The sequence below is a fragment of the Aotus nancymaae genome, unplaced genomic scaffold (genome assembly GCF_030222135.1).
Source record: "Aotus nancymaae isolate 86718 unplaced genomic scaffold, 86718_ANA_hifiasm-v0.15.2.pri h1tg000057l, whole genome shotgun sequence".
Classification (NCBI taxonomy): Eukaryota; Metazoa; Chordata; class Mammalia; order Primates; family Aotidae; genus Aotus; species Aotus nancymaae.
In genome coordinates, this window is record NW_026988471.1 from 36,663,904 (window position 1) to 36,681,890 (window position 17,987).

General features: G+C 41.7%; 1 pseudogene; it reads left to right on the forward strand.

The window, feature by feature from the left end:
* Positions 1–16,039: 16,039 nt before the first annotated feature.
* Positions 16,040–17,396, forward strand: LOC105733100 (serine-threonine kinase receptor-associated protein-like; annotated as a pseudogene).
* Positions 17,397–17,987: the final 591 nt, after the last annotated feature.

The window sequence follows — 17,987 nt, forward strand, 5'->3', positions numbered from 1 at the left end:
ATTTGTTTTACCCTTGAGTAAGGGCCCTGTCAATCTACTTCATCACACCAACTCTAATATGTGTGTTGCTCAACTGAGCTTCCAAAGTGGATTGGAATAGTTAGGCAGCTGATTATTAGTAACCATCTCTGGAGCAGAAAGTTGAAAGGGAGGTCAAGGTCTCAGTTTCTAAATTTAGACCACACTGGGATTCAAACCAGGCCATTTTTAGAAAGTGAAGAACCTACCTCACTGCAACCCAACTGGACTTTAACTCCAAGTGGAGAAAGTCAGGCAGATTTCAGCTATGGTATGGAAAGGTTATGAGCACCTAGTTAATTTTGCTGCTCAAAAGGCTAGGAGATGGCTTTTTCCCATTGGATTTCTTTTAGTAGCATGGACTTGATGCCCAGGAGTGTAGATGGTGATCAAAGAGTTCATGTGTTCAACCAACCCCTGATGTTCATGGCTGTAGGGTAAGGCTCTATGGCAGGTATTGGGGAATGGAGTGGAGTGAAAAACATGGCCCCTGCCATGTTAAGGAGCAGATAGTAGCAGGTTTTGAAAATTCTGCTAGCTCCCATGGAGCTCTCCTTGGTTCTATGACTGTCTTCAGGCTTTTCTGATATCTCTGATCATGACAACCTCAGACTGTCTGTTTGCATCTTGCCTAGGCCTTGACTATTACCCTGAACCCTACTGCCTCCAGACTGTCTAACTGTTCAGTCTCTAGCTTGTTACTGCTATGACCTTCATTGCCTTAAGGCTATATGGTCTTAAGATTGCCTGACGCTATTATGACCACCTGACCTAAGGGGTGGAATTCTCATTATCCTCATAAGCATAGAATGGGATCAGATCGAGTCCTTGTACCATCCATATTAATGTGTCATTTTCTGCAGTGGCTCAGAAATCAGTGGCATTCTCTGAAGACCTGTCATGCATGCCTTGAGATGTTTTTATAATGAAAGGGAAAAGTAAGTCCATTCTACATAAATTAGTACAAAACCAACTTTCAATTGCACAATGACTTAGAACCCGATGCAGAAAAAAATATTGCATCTTAATGCAGAAAAAATATTCAAAAATGTATTATAGTTTATTGCCAAAGCTTACCCTTTGTTTCCCTGTTCTGAAGAGGAGTAACAGGAATTCTGTTATGTTTTCTTTTTTCTTTTCCTTTTCAGCCCATGGTTTTTGTATCTTAGCTACAAATCACCCCATTGGTAAAAGAGGCTCTATTATGAACCACATGCTTCGTCAAAAGTAAACCTCACATTCTTTTCTAATTGTTGCACCCTGACAGGGTGGGGAAGATAACTTTGTTTTCTCAGTGAAGTCACAGACATAAATCTCCCAGGGATTAAGGCCCTTGCAGCAATCCAGCATGCTCACATCATCATGAGGGGTGCTTCAGGTTCACTTCTTTCTGGGAAGGAGAGAGAGAAAGAGAGAGAGAGACAGAGAGAGAAAGACAGAAGGGTGGGGTGGGGAGGGATTTCTTTTAGAAAAGTCAAATTCTGGAGGAGAGTAGAGCATTTATCAGCCCCCGGCTCAATGTTGACCACTCCACTGGGGGCCATACGTTACAGGTCCTAATCTAAGTTTGCATCTAAATAAGCTTGCATCTAAACAAGGCAAATTTCTTCAATTATTTTTTCTTATGTTCTGAATCTAATTATGGTGTTTCCTCCTTCTCCCTCTCCTCGTCTCCTCTGCTTAATTTGTTTGATTGTTTGTTTTAACCTGCAGTCCACAGTGATAGGGGAGAAAGAGCACTGGCCTTGGAATTGCTAGAAAGAAGCAGATTCAAATCCCTTTTCCTCTGCTTTCTGGCTGTGGACTCTTCGGTGCTTGTTCTAAGCCTGTTTCCACAGAGGAATCTGTTACAGAGGTATCATAATTTTACAAGATTATTGGGGGAACCAAATGACGTAACATCACTAGGTGTCTGGCACAGAGGCCCTGAATAAAATCCACCAGTTTCCACTGCCCTGATTAAATGGTCTCCTGAAATAGGACTCACAACCAACAGTCCACTCCAGGAGCTCACCTCCCCAGAGCAAGAATAGCTGATTTGGAAACAGAAGTCAGCTGCCATGATCAGCTAAGAAGGTCCAAGCTTAAGATGAAAACGCTTCAGCTTGATTGCAAAAATCAGCCGCCATGTACCTCCCAATCGAATTCAAGCTAAAGGCTTGTGCAGAAATGAAGGAATCCATTTGTTCTTCCCTTGCTTCTCTTCCTGTATTTGAAGGGCCTGACATTATCCCAGGGAAAGCAAGTTAGAAAAATCAGTTTACATGAGTGATTACGTTTATCAAAATATTTTCCTTTAGTCTTACAAATACTGTCTACTGAACCACCATACTCTCTCTATCCCTAACCCCTCTTCCTCTGCACTTCAGCCTCCTCACTTCTGCCAAAATCATTGTTGCTAAAAATAATCACTTTTAAAATGGTCTAAAGGATTGTTAAATGAGATGAACTGATTGCGTCATTCAAACGGAGACTAGAAAACCCAAGAACGCCCTCTGCGGTGATGAATCATGTGGAAACTCCTCAGTCTGTCGTTCCAGGGCTCCCGCATTTAGCCCTTACTCACTTTCCATCCTCAGCTTTAACTGGGTTCTAGCGTGAACCTCATTCCAAGGAGGCTGGCCTCCCCAGCTGTCCCTCCCTGCCCTTACTCCTCCCTCCCAGCCCTTACTCCTTCATTCATCCCAGCCCCGGTTTGAATTTCTCCTCCTTGCCTTTCCACGTCTACTCATCCCTCCAGGGCCATCACAAACTCTCTCCAACGCTCTGCCTTCCTGGAGGCAGGCAGCACATACGTGCTTCAGATTCAGAAGGATTTAGGTTCAAATCCCTTCTCTGCTACTTATTAGTTATAAAACTTTGAGCAACTCACTCACACTTTCGTTGCCTCAGATTTCACATCTGCAAAGTGAGGATAACAATACCTCACTGTGTTGTTGGAAAGATTAAATGAGACAGAGTGTAGAGCACAGAGGCTGTAAGTAGTAATCAATAAATAAAGGCCATTATTATTATCCTCTCAAAATATCTGCCACGCCTCTAACTTATTTGTCAACTAATGACAGTGCTCTACGACTTAACCATATTATGTTTTGTTCATGACCAACTGTGGAGATTTTGGGAAAACTTTTATCTTGGAAGAATTCCTGATTGAGGAACATTTAAACCTTATGAGAAAAATTGGATTAGGAAAGCTGAGGTCATGCATAAACCTATAAAATTCATGGTGAATAAGATTATATTCATTAAAGTAAGTCAGTAAAGGCAGAACATTAAACTATGAGACTATAGTAATATTTTATGCATATCAAGTTAGTGATGATTGATTTCCATTCACCATTCCTTGCTTACCAGAAACTTTTCTGGGACTCCTTGGCTATGAAGAGTTAAAATGATGCCTATATATTCAGTTCATTCTGTAACAGGTAATGCCTACTTGAAGAGACACCCTGTCTGTGCCTGTTTCTCCATCCAAACATTTCATGCATTTTTGACTGGATGATTTGGAACTCTTGATTCCAGGTCTGTCTTACATTTATTCTGCCCTCAGTCTGTTTTAGACCATCTCAGCACCCTTGAAGAAACTGACCCATGCTTACATACTGAACCATGGGGGACCACAATTATCCTTCCTCCCTTCCATATTTCTTTTCTCTGCTTCCCCAAATAAAGAGCACCCAGTGTTTGGAGGAAGAGTTAAGCCAGTTTTCACTGAAGGGCTTCTGTCTTGTTCTCAAAGCTTACCCAACCAAGGAGAGGAAATCAAGCACTGTGGGCCCAAATTAGCTCCCCTTTCCTTTACAAAGCACGGAAGGTGAGACCTCACTGTCCAGGCCTTCTGAGGGTGTTCCTTGGGGAGATGCCCTTTCTTCTTCACTCATCCTTCTTTCTCTTCTTCTCCTTGAGCCCTCTGCCTTTTTCCCCCCATGTCCCCTTTTGCCATTCTAATGCCTCTACTTTCCCCATTTTTTTTCCAGGGAACCTTTTCCATCCTACAAAAATAATTTGACTCCAGGCCCTAAGATTCTTCTAGTGATTGGGCAGCTTTGGCTGTGTCAGGCATTCTCAGGATGCCTCTGGCTTTCCTCCTCAGTGACTGCAGACTCCTGGGAGGGGAGAGAGAAGAGCGATATAGTCTTCTCAATGGGGAAAAGGTGAGGGGACTGCTACACTGAACTGAGATTTCTTCTCCCAAATTCCTGAAATTAAACACGTCTCACCTTAGGGAGTTGTTTCTCTTCAAAGACTCTCAGTTGGGCTCAATTTATGGTATTTCTAGTAACATAACATAGCTCTTTCTTGTGAGAACCTACAGGTTTCTTGTAAAGGTGAACATACAAGGTGCCATGCTTAGATTGCTTCTCCCTAAACACTAGGTCTTAAAAAATATTTTTGTATTTTTTATATTTTCTATATATTTTTGTATAACTACAGAGGTACAGAAAGGTGGCAAAGGGAAAAGAGCCTCAGTTTACCCTGCTATGCTTACAACCCTAACAAATCTAACTACTACATTCCCTGTTAGAAGCTAAATCTTGGAACTGCTCAAAAGGAACATAGAAATAAAAGTGAATTCTTATAGGCTAGGATATCTCATTAGGGAAGAAAAAAGTCTATTGATTATATCATAATCTCTAATTCTATTTATCTAACAAAGAACAGTTTACTGTATTGGGATACTTGGCTATTGAATATATTACTGTCCATATATATTTCTCGTGTGTGTGTGTGTGTGTGTGTGTGTGTGTGTGTGTATCTCCATATGAAATTATTCTATATATATTTTCCTTTTACTCCTAGGTGACAAAGTTCTTCTGGGCAGGAACCACATCTTACATTTCTTTTGTACCTCCATGGGTCACTTCCACTCAAAAAGTTATTTTTGAGAACTGATTCTGCACTAGTGGATTAGAGAGGTGTCTCTGAGCTCTGTTACCCTGACCATAGCTGCTTGAACCAGGGGTCAGCAGCCAACCTCCAAACAGCCATGTATAGGTTGGCCAGCATCATAGAAAAGTTAGTTCCACAAGATGGCTTTGCCCCTGCCCTGGGTGGTGATGGATCAAAAGATCAGCCTGTTTCTTAAAGAGAATTTAAACAATAGATATAGGATCTTATCATTAAATGTTTTGTGATCCAAAAATATTCCCTTGGGTAATTGGTGGCAGGAGGGGAAAGAGAAATTGACTCACTAAAATGGACTCAAACATCTGAGAGAATAGCCACTAATGTGGCTGAGTTAGTTACTGACCTTTATGCCCAATGACCAAAACTAACACTGTTTGCTAAAGGATGTTCCAGTGGCCACAAGGCTTAACAGGGCAGCTCTGGGACAGTTTTGCCAATTCCTGTCTTTCTCATGTGTCATTATGTTGAACATCCTTTATTGGAGTTGATTGGAATGTTTCTGTTTCTTGCATTCTGAAGGAACTAACTGACGGGGTGCCCAGTGCTTAGGCGATATAGAAGAGCTTGTGGTCTCTATTCAAAGAGACGGATTTATGAGGGGAAATGTCATTAAGTGAAGTGTTTAAATTTTCTGTGACTGTAGCAAATTACCACAAAACTTGATGACTTAAACCAATACAAATTTGTTCTCTTACAGTTCTGGAGGCCAGAAATTTCAGAGCAATTTCACTGGGCTAAAGTCAAAGTGTTAGCAGGGCTGATTTATTCTCAGGGTTCTAGAGGAGAATCCACTTTCTTGTCTTTTCTAGACTCTGAAGATTGCCTGCCTTCCTCGGCCTATGACCTTTTCCTGGCATCACTCCAGCCTTTCGTTTCCATCATCACATCTCTTACTTCTGTGCGACATGGGCTTCTCCTGTGTTCCTCTTATAAGGACCACTATGATGACACTGGGCCCACTAGGATAATCCAGAAGAATCTTCCCAGGTCAATCATCAATCAATATCCTTAACTTGGTTGCATCTACACAGCCCCCTTTGCCACATCAGATAATATTGGCAGGTTCTGGGGATAAGAACATGGACATCTTGGGGGCTATTATTCAGCTTATTTCAGGGAGCACATCCTGTGAATGATATAAACAGAGGACTGTGAAGTCTCCATGAGGGGCAACTGGACCGGGGAGAGAAGGTCAAACATAAAAAGGTTCTCAACAAAGCCTCTCTTAATCATAAAAATTTTCCTCTCCCCTTACTCTCGAATCTGTCTGTCACCTCAGGATTCCAAGCGAGATATGGATGTAAAGATTTGCCAAACCCATCACTCAGGGTTTCCCATCCCACCTTGATCAAAGTTAATGGACTTGCCCCTTTCTCAAAATAGAACTTGGAAAGTTGTTCTAGTAGTTTACTTCCCCCAAACAAGGGAGTGCCATGATCTAGACTGAGTCATAAATGGGAGCAAGAGTGCTTTGCTCAGAGATGACAGGAGTTGAGATGGGCAGAGACACAAGGTGGTATTTCTTTGGCAAACTCCCAGGTGTGTGGGTTCCTGACTATGAGTGAAGGACTGTGATTTGAATTGGAGCTGGGGTGTGTATCTGAGGAAAATGGTGAGGCATTTATCACTTAGATTTTGGGGAGGGGTTACAAATACAATAACTAGAGAGTCATTACAAATTATTTCAGACACTAAAAAAATTAATATGGGGGAGTTCTATTAGGAAATAAGCTTTACTGGAAAATGGGGAGGTTAATTAAGAAGTAGGAGTGTTTATAAGTAGGATGTTTAGAGAAGGTGGTGATGTTGTCATTGTCATTAAATGTTTTCTGATATAAAAATACTCCCTTGGTACTTACGAAGAAGGCTGATTTTCATTATTAGACATTCACTTATTCATTGTAAAATAAATGCATGTGTGTATGTGTGTGTGCATGCATGTATATTTCCAACCAAAAGTCAAGAGCACAGAATGTATTATGTACTAGAGATTCAAAGGCCTGACTATGAACAGATAGTTACATGGATATATTAATGATGGATGAATGGAAAGAAGAAGCATGGATGATTTTTCATGACTGGTGCCTTTAGCTCTAAGATCTCTGACTTTGAATCCAGAGGAAGAAGTAGTTTAAAGGATTAGGAGAGAGTATCCTTTAAAACATTTGCAGCCATTTTTGGTTTATCTCTTCTCGCTAGATTTCATTTTCCAGAAGCCCTTTGGGGCAGGGCCATGTGTGACTTATGCTCAGGGCAGTGGAATGTGGCTTTTTCTCAGCTTTCACCTAGGAACTCTCATGCTGCCTCTTTGCTTCCTTCTCTACCTATCGACATGGATTTTAAGCTTATCTGGATACTTGTGAATGCTCATGAGGGCCAATTTCCTTGCATTGCTCCACACGAGTTCCTGGATTCCATTTTCTGGAATAATTTAGCAGACTTCAGGGTGAATCAAAAGAAGCCAGTCCCTGAAAAACGTCCATCAACCTTTAGGTTTGATCACCACTTACACCTTAAGAGTATGTTGTAACAGAGCTGGCCTAAACAGTCTCTCTCCTGCTCCCCTGGCTCTATGGGCTTTCCTCTGGCCCAGCCCTCCTGTCCAGGTTCACCTCTTGCCCCATTCCCATTTTGCAGTCTACACTGAAGCCAAATCAAATTATTCACAGCTGCCTCTGTGCTCCGGACTATGTCAAGTACCCTGTGACTTTGCTTACATAGCTGGAGGGTTCTTTCCTCTTCCTCCATGTCTCCCTATGTTCCCTTTCCTTTCTCCATCAATCCTTGAGAACTCACAAATCCAAAATATTCTACTCTAAAAAGTTTTCATTGACCCATTTCCCTCACCTCCACCCATTTACCAAGTATTCTCTCTTATACATATTTCTATCTGGGCAATGATAAAACTGCAAATAAATTCACAAGAAGGAAAATAAAATCTCAAGCCAATTAGCAAGTGACTAGAGTCTGAGGGAAGTCCACAGTGGAGATGAGTAAGAAGCCTTGTAAAGCAGAAGGGCCAAACAGGGATTAAGGGATAATGCTTAAAAAAAGAGGCAAAATAAATAACCAGGGCAGGCTCTGTTGAATCTTACAGAGATGCCCTTCTAGGTTAAACATTTTTGAAGTACAGACATGCAATGCTTAACAAGGAGGATATGTTCTGAGAAATGCATTGCTAGATGATTTAATCATTACGTAAATACCATAGAGGGTACTTACACAAACCTGGATGCTACAGCCTAGTATACACCTAGGCTACATGGTGTAGCCTATTGTTCCTAGGGTACACACCTGTACAGTATGTACTGTACTGAATACTGTGGGTAGTTGTAATGCAATGATAAGCATTCATGTATCTAAACATGGGAAAGTACAGTAAAAACACAGTATTTTTGACTGGGAAAGACTTCATGTATGCAGTCCGTTGTTGACCAAAATGGTGTTATGTGGCTAATGAATGCACATTTAACTGGAAAATACAAATATTCCAGGACTGAAAAAACTGTGTCTCTGAGAAGCTCTCTACCTCCTCTACCATATATAGATTCTCAGGGATGCACTCAGAGTTTAGGCTAAGGAAAGGGGCACTTTCCAGGGCAGCCACATGCATCCTGGACATCAAAGGGATGACATTGGTCACAGCCAGTTCCCTTGTTCCCAAAGATTCCAGAAGAACATTGGCATCATGGCAAAAGAGCAGTAATGCCACTGCTGCCATTGGGCATGTCAAGTTGATTTAGAATTAGGCTGAGGAAAGGGGACACCTCGGCCTAGTCCAGGGAGACCATGGGGTATTATTTTCTGGCTTATTCTTAATTTCTCAGCTGAAGGTATTGTAATGTCCTATAATAGACATTGATTATTTGTGGCCACCTAAAATCTCTGAACCCGCTCATCTTTTTCTTTCTGTGTAACAGTTTTATTGAGATGTAATTCACATATTATACAATTCACCCTTTTAAAGTCTACAATGCAATGGCTTTTAGTATATTCACAAAATTTTGCAACCATTACTTCAATCAGTGTCACAATATTTTCATTAACCCAATAGGAAACCTTGGACCCATTAGCCATCATCTCCCAAACCTCCCACCACTGTCCGGCCCTAGGCAATTGATGTGGTTTGGCTGTGTCCCTGCCCAAATTTCATCTTGAATTCCCACATGTTGTGGGAGAAACCCAGTGAGAGGTGATTGAATCATGGGGACAGGTCTTTCCCATGCTGTTCTCGTGATTCTGATGGTTTTTAAAATGGGAGTTTCTCTGCACAAGCTCTCTCTTTTTGCTTGCTGTCATCCACGTAAGATGTGACTTGCTCCTCCTTGCCTTCTGCCATGATTGTGAGACCTCTGCAGTTATGTGGAACTGTGAGTTCAATTAAACCTCTTTTGTAAATTGCCCAGTCTCAGGTATGTCTTTATCAGCAGCATGAAAATGGACTAATATAGTAGGTTTCCAGGAGTGAAGTGAATCTGCTTGGTTTATCTACACATTTAACTCACCTCATGATCAGTGGTCAGAATTTGCAGGTGGTTGCATAGATAAGCCCAGGTATTGAAACAGAACACAGGTGCTGGCCACATGGAGATTATCTATGGGAAGTCATCTTACTGATTTTATGCTTAAGTTGCTCCATAATAACCAACAAATGGGAATGACCTTTCCTTTGAAGGAGAATGAACAGCAAACTGGGGAAAAGGAAAGATTACCATGGTTCCTTAAGAGTTGCTAAAGCAATACCAACTAGAATTAAGATTGAGAGATACTCTCTGCTTGATTCAGGCCTCCATCTGGATTCCTAAGCCAGTTCTACATGCAAAGTTCTGAGAGTCACTTACAGTGAATTCATGACTTCTTAAAAGCTTATTTCAGCCAGTTATACTGTTCCAAACTTACCAGATATTTGTCTAATACTGTGTTGAATTGATTCATTGGACTTACGTAAGGTAAGCCACATTACTGGGCAATGGATGTTCAAAAAAGCAAGACCTTAAGGATATTAAGAAAGATTTTTTTGCAAACCCAAGGCCACCAATGCTTATTCCAAACTTGAAATCTTTAGAGATCAAAAGTCCTACTAGAGGATAAAGCATACCAAAGCCATACAGAAACGTTAGTTTTGGCAAGATGAGTAAAGAGAAGTGGGAAGAAAGGAAGCAAACAAAATACAGGGAGGAAATTCTACCTTGACTCTCTTCACAGAAGTTTTATTTAAAAACAGCAAACTAACAGTCAGCAGTCTTTTCATATCATCAAAAAAATAACTAAAAGAAAGGTATTCACAATGAGCGGCCTCTGCAGGCTCTGCTCATTTCAACACATTAAACTCTGAGGTTAAATCCCTTTAGATATTAAGAGAAGGGCCAAAGTCATGTTCTCAACCTCAGGAGTTGGCTGGTTGGTTGTCTCATTCTAGATAAGAAGTCCACTCACCCTACATAAATACAGATATTCCATTAGGTCAAACCCCATCCCTGGAACATAACAATTCAATCCAGTGGCCTTTACTAAAGGTACAAAGTCTAACATCCAACAGAAGAGTTAAGAAGTCATTCGCTGTGTTTGTCTGACAGAAATAGACATACGGTTCAAATGCTTTCCAAAAGTTGTCAATTTCGTTAACTTTAAAAAATAAAACCCTATCGGTCTACAGAACAATAATGCTACTTGCAAAATTTAATCCAGTATAAGAACATTTCTTCCTTCCCTAACACGTAAGTGCTTAGCAATGATAAACACATGGGGCTAGAATGGAAAACCTCCCCCTTTTCATGCCTCTCCACTTCAAATTTACTGGCTTCAGAACTAGTTAACTCAAATCTACAGTGGGAATTCTTTTTTCTAGCAGAATGCATGTGAGTAGGGTGAATAATGGAAATTATGTTTCATAGTAAAAGCTCCACAAATCTTTCCTGTACAGCCAGTGTAAGCCTAACTGCAACATTTGGCCTGCATTCAAAGAAAGAACCAAATCCAACTGCAGCCCCTACTTGGGTACACCTGAATTTATGGCTCATTTCTCCGCTTGCTCCATGCTCCATGGGACTGATCTGAGTAAGTTTCATTTTCACTGAAAGAAACCCAACTCCAGGCCACAAAAATCAATAAGAGCCCTGTACTCAGTTTGGCTGCAAAGCTAGAAAACAAGGTGAGAAATGGTCCCTATGTTAATAGAAGGAAATGGAGTACATATACATACACTCACCCACGTACAGGCGATTGAACTCACTTCCAGATGGGCTGCCAGAGGAAGCTGATTGTAACCAAGCTGGCAGAGGGCACAGAAAGTGATTAGTTGTCAGAAACATAACAGTGAAGCCCTCGCTCCCCTGCCCCAAAATATGAAGAAAGACCAGCAACATTAATGTGAATGAAATCTGACTGTATCACTAAAGGCAGCAATTTCTATCTTTTGCTGAGGTCTGAGTGACTTGGTAGGTCATTCAAAAAAATATATATATATACATATATATATATATATATTAGACTTAGGGGTACAGGTGCCATTTTGTTACATAGATATGTTACACAGTGGTGAAATCTGGGCTTTTAGCATACCCATTATCTGAATAGTGCATATTGTACCCATTAAGTAATTTCTCATCCCTCACCCACTTCCCACCCTTCTAAATCTCCAATGTCTGTTATTCTACCCTCTATGTCCATGTGTACACATTATTTGGATCACACTTTTAAATGAGAACATGTGGTATCTGTCTTTCTGTGTCTCAGTTGTTTCACTTAGGATAATGGCCTCCAGTTCCATCCATGTTGCTGCAAAAGACATGATTTCATTCTTTTTTATGGTTGAGTAGTATACACACATGATATATATATCACATTTATGTATATTTATATCACATATATTTATATCTATATATTTATATCTCACGTGTTCTACATCCAGTCATCCACTGATGGACACTTAGGTTGATTCCATATCTGTCTGAAGTGTGAAGGCAGAACACTCCTAACAGAGTTAAGAGCAGAGCTCTTACTGCAATAGGCACAGTGTTAAACTCTCGACATTTATCATCACATTGCATCTTCACAAGTGTTGAAGAAAATTCAATTATTTTTCATATTTTGTAGATGAGAAAACAGATGCTAAGAGGGCAGTGGCTTGCCCAAGCCTGTGCAGCTTAGGCAGGTGCTGCTGTGCGCCTGTTCTTAAACACATAGTTATCTGCATTAGGAAGGGTTTCCATGGCCAACTTTGTTCTTTGCAATTCTCGTGCTAGGTAACTGACATCTCCAGGAACGACCAATTTCATATAGCAAAAACTCCAGCAAGATGTATGATGTAGCTTGCTCAGAACTGGAAAGGCCTTTTTTTCCTCATGCTGTTCCTAACATATGTATTCCCAGCACACAGTTCCTGTCAATATACTCCTGATGCATATAATGTAGCAGAACCATTTTTCCTGCCTAACTGACCACCTGCTACCCAAAGGTTGTTTATAGAGACATCTACTTCTACCTCTGTGACATGGTGGTAACTGTACAGAGTTTCAAGGTGGTTCTGAGTGTGAATCCTGGCCACTGACATATTATCTTGAGTTCCAGATGTAATAGGACCAAGCTCAGCCAGCACTGAGTCACAGGGCATGAGCATGCAGTTCAGGTCTGTGAGGCTGCAGAGAAAGCAGGGCATCCTAGTGCAGAGCTGGCTCACCCTGAGGTGTGACTGTGTAAAAACTAAAAGCCACAAGCCAATCATTGTAGGTCAGGCCATGGAGGGTGCGAAGTCATCTAAGCTGAACCTATGGAGTGTCATGGTCCCTTGAATACTGCTGTGAAAGCATCCTGCACCACCAGCACCTGGGAATACTGCCAGGGAAGAGGCCTCTGCCCCCGTGCTCTTCAGCAACAGTTCCAGCGTGGAGCTTTGCATCCCATTCCCCCTGCCTCCCACTGGCATCATCCCTCTTTTGTCCATGCCTATGAAGTGACTTATTCCAGAACCTCCTCCACTCCCACCACCCTGTGCTGGGGCTGAGTGAGGGAATCAGAAGTGCTTTAATGAGAAGAGATATGGATGCAATACTGGGTCTGAAGAATTCCAACACTGAGGCAAGATGGTGCGCTTGTACCTAACGCTGCTGGAGGAACAGGGAACTGGGACTCTGCCTGCTTCTGTGCCTTGGGTTCAGCCTGCCCAGGGCACAGTCTGCTCAGCCATCAGTACCCCTCTGTTGTGAGGAGTGTTCTGAGATAGGCCTGCACCGGACATTTGCAAGCATCTGGATCCCTGGACTGCTAATAGAAAGAGGTTGGTCTTTTGAAGAAGGTTCAACTTGACTTCTGGACTCCTGGCTATTTTCAGAAAATGTTTTCTGGAACTTCATTCTAGGGATTAAAGGAAACAAATGACCTAAGTTTTAAAAGCTGCTTAATTAATGTGCTCTAACTCTGGAAATGATTCAAATGTCTGTCGATCGGTGATTGGATAAACAAACAGTGGGAAATCCATACAATGAAATACTTAAAAAGGAATGAACTATTATTATTATTATATGTAATAGCACAAGTAAATCTCAAAATAATTATGCCGAGTGAAGAAGTCAGGTGAAAAAGGGGCCATACCGCATGATTCCATTCATATAAAGATTTAGAAAACACAGCCTATAGTGACAGAAAACATGTGAGTGGTTGTCTGAGGTTGAGGGTGTGGGCCAGGGAGAGGTGAGAGGGAAGGATCAAAAAGGGACATCAGGAAATCTTTGGGGTGATCAGTATGTTCATTATTGATTGTGGCGATGGTTTCATGGGTATATACATATGTGAAACCACCAAACTGTACACGTTGAACATATGTAGCCTATTGCACATCAATAATATGCCAATAAACCTGCAAAAAAAGATAATATATACAAGATACTTAGCAGTGTTCCTGGCATGCAGTCTGTGCTTGATAAATAGGAGCCATTTTACTGTTTACACACTTGGCCTCACTCTCACCTACTTTAGTGAGAACAGGAGCCAAAGACATGGAGACCCCGAACCTATGATGTATCTCAAGTGGACTCTGCCCAAAAGCTGAGGGAAGCTCTGTGTGCATCAGAACTAGAGCCAGTACAGAAGAGATTCAGAAATTGGTTTAGGAACACCTTCCAACCAAGTGACACTTCCCAAAAATCATGTTATAACGTCAGTGTTATAGGAGAAAAAAAATCTTCTTGAAATATATTTCTGATAATGCCTGTAATTCTGAAAGCAAATTTTGGCCTTTTTTCTTACCTGGTCTAGACTGAAGAATTGTTTCGATTTAGTATCAATCAGCCCCTTGATTCTAAAGTGTCATTGCCCAGGTATAGACAGCTCACCGCTCACCTTATGGCAAGAGGACTCTTCCTTCTGGATTTCTGCAACCCTGGGCTCTAGGTTTGGTTGAGAACTGCGATCAAGCTTCCCCCACAGTCTGAGTTCATCTCTGCTGAGTTCAACACACATTCATTCCAAGGATTCATTCATTCCACTCGCCTTCATAAACACTGAAAATTTCACAATGTCCCTTGGCTATCCTGTCATTGCTCATATGTGAATTAGGTGGTTGCTTCTTTGGAGAGTCTGAGAGACTCCAGGAAGACCACCTTGATATGACAGAATTCCCACTGAACTCCAAATGATTCTTTTTTCAATTAAATATTAACTTTAATATTTAAAGTAGTTTATTTATTTCTAGAGAGGAAAAAAGGGAGAATAATTATATTGGATCAGAACATAAAACATCAACAAGGGGACATTTTTCTGAAAGATAAGATTCACCAACTTTACCATTTGGGGCCAATGCCTCCTACTCCCTCTCAAAGGCCTAGCATTGGTAGCCTTTGCATTTGTGTCAGCAAAACCCAGAGAGGGTGCTTCAGCCTGCTCTGAGGATCAGGCACCTAACACTCTATACAAATGTGTTGTCAATGCCCTGTATAAAAAGGGAAATTTCAGCTGCTATTTTAATTAGGTGAAAGCCAATTTGAGACTTCACTAATTTGAAATTTTCTGATTTTCTTGGCCCCTGAGTTCAGTCTCTTGGTTACTGGACATACTCTTTTTGTTTGGCTGGTGGGTTTGGTTCTTGTTCTTTTGTTATTTTTCTGAGCCTCTATTTACCTGCCCTCTAATCACACAGAAGCTACAATGTTTAATGTAGTTTCGTACAGAAGTATCACAAAATGATCAGAGAAAGTGTAGTTATAAAAACTGAAACCTGAAACAGTGAGGAGGCCTGTGGCTGGGTTCACGGGGTCAGGCTGGAGAGATGGGAGTCCACTAGCTTCTTGGCCTCCAATGGCAATGTTGCTTTTTCTTCCAGGCCAGGCACCTGACTCAAGGACTTCACCTACACCTGCATGTCACACTTGGAATCAGTGCCCATTCAGACTCCAGGAAGTCATAGATGAGGATGAGGGACTGGCCTGTCTACAGTAGGGGCCATACCACATACACCTCTGTTTGGGGCTTCTGGTAATTCCGAAAGCCAGAGATGTGGGGGTTTGCACCCACCTCAGAAATAATACAGGAGAAGGGAAGAGAGTGTATGCAGGAGAAGTGTCCGCAAAGCCCATTAGTCAAGTGATTGATGGCTGACCCTGGGCAACAGGGCGAAGTCAGCAAAATGCAACTTTTATTCTGCAAACATTCATTGAGCAACTATTGTACACAAAGCACCACGATAAGCTGTGGAAAATATTGGTGAACAGGAAACAAGAACTTACTGCTCAGTCAGAGAGACTTTAACTTAAACATCAGACTCTAAGCCAGTGGTCTCCCTGCCATGAGGGTCCCCTTCTCCCTGTGATCAGACTTCTAAGTGCATTTTTGTTCTTTAACTATACCATCCTGTTTCTCCCACATCCTTTATTCTTTGGCATCCCTATTACTTCAGTACTTTAAAATACTCAGTTTCTCCCTTTCCCTCTGTCACAGACTCCCTGACTCCTCCTTCGCCCCTTTCTAACCTCAGTGCCACCGGATTGCCCTCCTTTTCCTGTTTCCCAGCCCAACCCCAGTATCAGGGTGGGGGCCTGAAGGAGCCCAAGGCGCTGCAGCAGAGGAGAGAAAAGACAACGACTCTAAGTTCGCCAGTGTGAATGCTGGGTTCACCCGGGCCATGGCAATGAGACATACTGCTCACCTGCTCTGGCCACATGCAGCCTGTGGTTGATTTGGCCCTCAGTGGCACCATAACTTATGGGTATTTTTTTACTTTTTTTTTTTGAGATGGAGTCTCACTCTGTTGCCAGGCTGGAGTGCAGTAGTGTGATCTCTGCTCACTGCAACCTCTGCCTCCCAGATTCAAGCAATTCTCCTGCCTCAGCCTCCTGAGTAGCTGAGATCACAGGCGCACGCCACCACATCTGGTTAATTTTTGTATTTTTAGTAGAGACAGGGTTTCACCATCTTGGCCAGACTGGTCTTGAACTCCTGACCTTGTGATCCACCCACCTCAGCCTCCCGAAGTGCTGGGATTACAGGTGTGAGCCACCGCACCCAGCCACATTATGGGTATTTCTTAATCAGTGCTTGCAAAGATAATAAACCTATGCTACACCAGGGAGATACAGGGGACTGGATTGGAACATTTTTGGTCGTAAAGGTGCCGTTTAGGGTGCACCACTGAATAAAGACGACACCAAAGCAGCTACAGCAGCTGCAGATTTCAGAGCCAAAGTGTGGGAAGCTGTCTCAGGAGATGAATTGATGACCCTGGTTCTAAACACCTTGTCAAGACTGTGGATTTCACGCAGGATAGTCATTATTGGTTAACCATGGGACAGGACAAACTGTTACGCATGTATGACTTGAACAAACCCGAAGCAGAACCTAAGGAAATGAGTGGTCACACTCCTGGTATACAAAAGACTCTATGGTGCAGTGAGGATAAACAGATTCTTTCTGCTGATGACAAAACTGTTCGACGTTGGGATCATGCTACTATGACAGAAGTGAAATCTCTAAATTTTAATATGTCTGTTAGTAGCATGGAATATATTCCTGAGGGAGAGATTTCAGTTGTAACTTATGTACGATCTATTGTTTTTCATACTGCAGTAAGTTTGGACCCACTGAAACCTTTTGAAGCTCCTGCAACCATCAATTCTTCATCTCTTCATCCTGAGAAAGAATTTCTTGTTGCAGGTAGTGAAGATTTTAAACTTTATAAGTATGATCATAATAGTAGAGAAGAATTAGAATCCTACAAGGGACACTTCGGTCCTATTCACTATGTGAGATTTAGTCCTGTTGGAGAACTCTGTGCCTGTGGTTCTGAAGATGGAACATTGAGACTATGGCAAACGTTGGTAGGAAAACCATATGGCCTGGAAATGTGTGTTTCCTGAAGAAGACAGTGGTGAGCTGCAAAGCCCAAGATTGGTTTTCCAGAGACAACAGAAGAGGAACTTGAAGACATTGCTTCAGAGAATTCAGATTGCATCTGTTCTTCAACTCCTGATGTTAAGGCCTGAGAGTCAATCATATGCTGCAGTTGGCATACAACTTACAGACTAAAACGAGCAAGCAGAGAAAAGCATCAGCCTTCCAGACTTACTCTCTGCTTAAGGCAGAAAGAGCAGTAAATAATGAGGAAAATGAATTAGCTCCGGTGCTAGAACAATGAATTTGGTGTTACTGAGAACTCAGGAGTATCAGATGAAGGAAGGTGGAGTTGCCCTCCTGTAGCACAGCGGCCTGTCATCTTTTTAATGAACATATACAAGCCAACATCCAATTTCTCTTACTACAGTTAGGGTTCTTGTAGCTGTTTATGTTATGATGGAGAAAATATATTGGCTTATTTTTCTGACGTTTTTCCTTAAGGCAGAATGCCTGTTTTTTTTTTTGTTTTGTTTTGTTTTTTGCTTTAGTTGTAAAGAAGAGGGGGTACGTGGCAAAGTAACTGGTTTAATTTCTCTTTCATTGTACACTGCTTCTAACTGTTTTTAGTTGTCTAAATGAAATCCCTCTAAAACAAATAAAAACACTCCATTTACTGGGGAAAAGAAATATATTGACTGATCATTCACAAATCCTGTGTTACTTTTTTCAAAGACATTTGC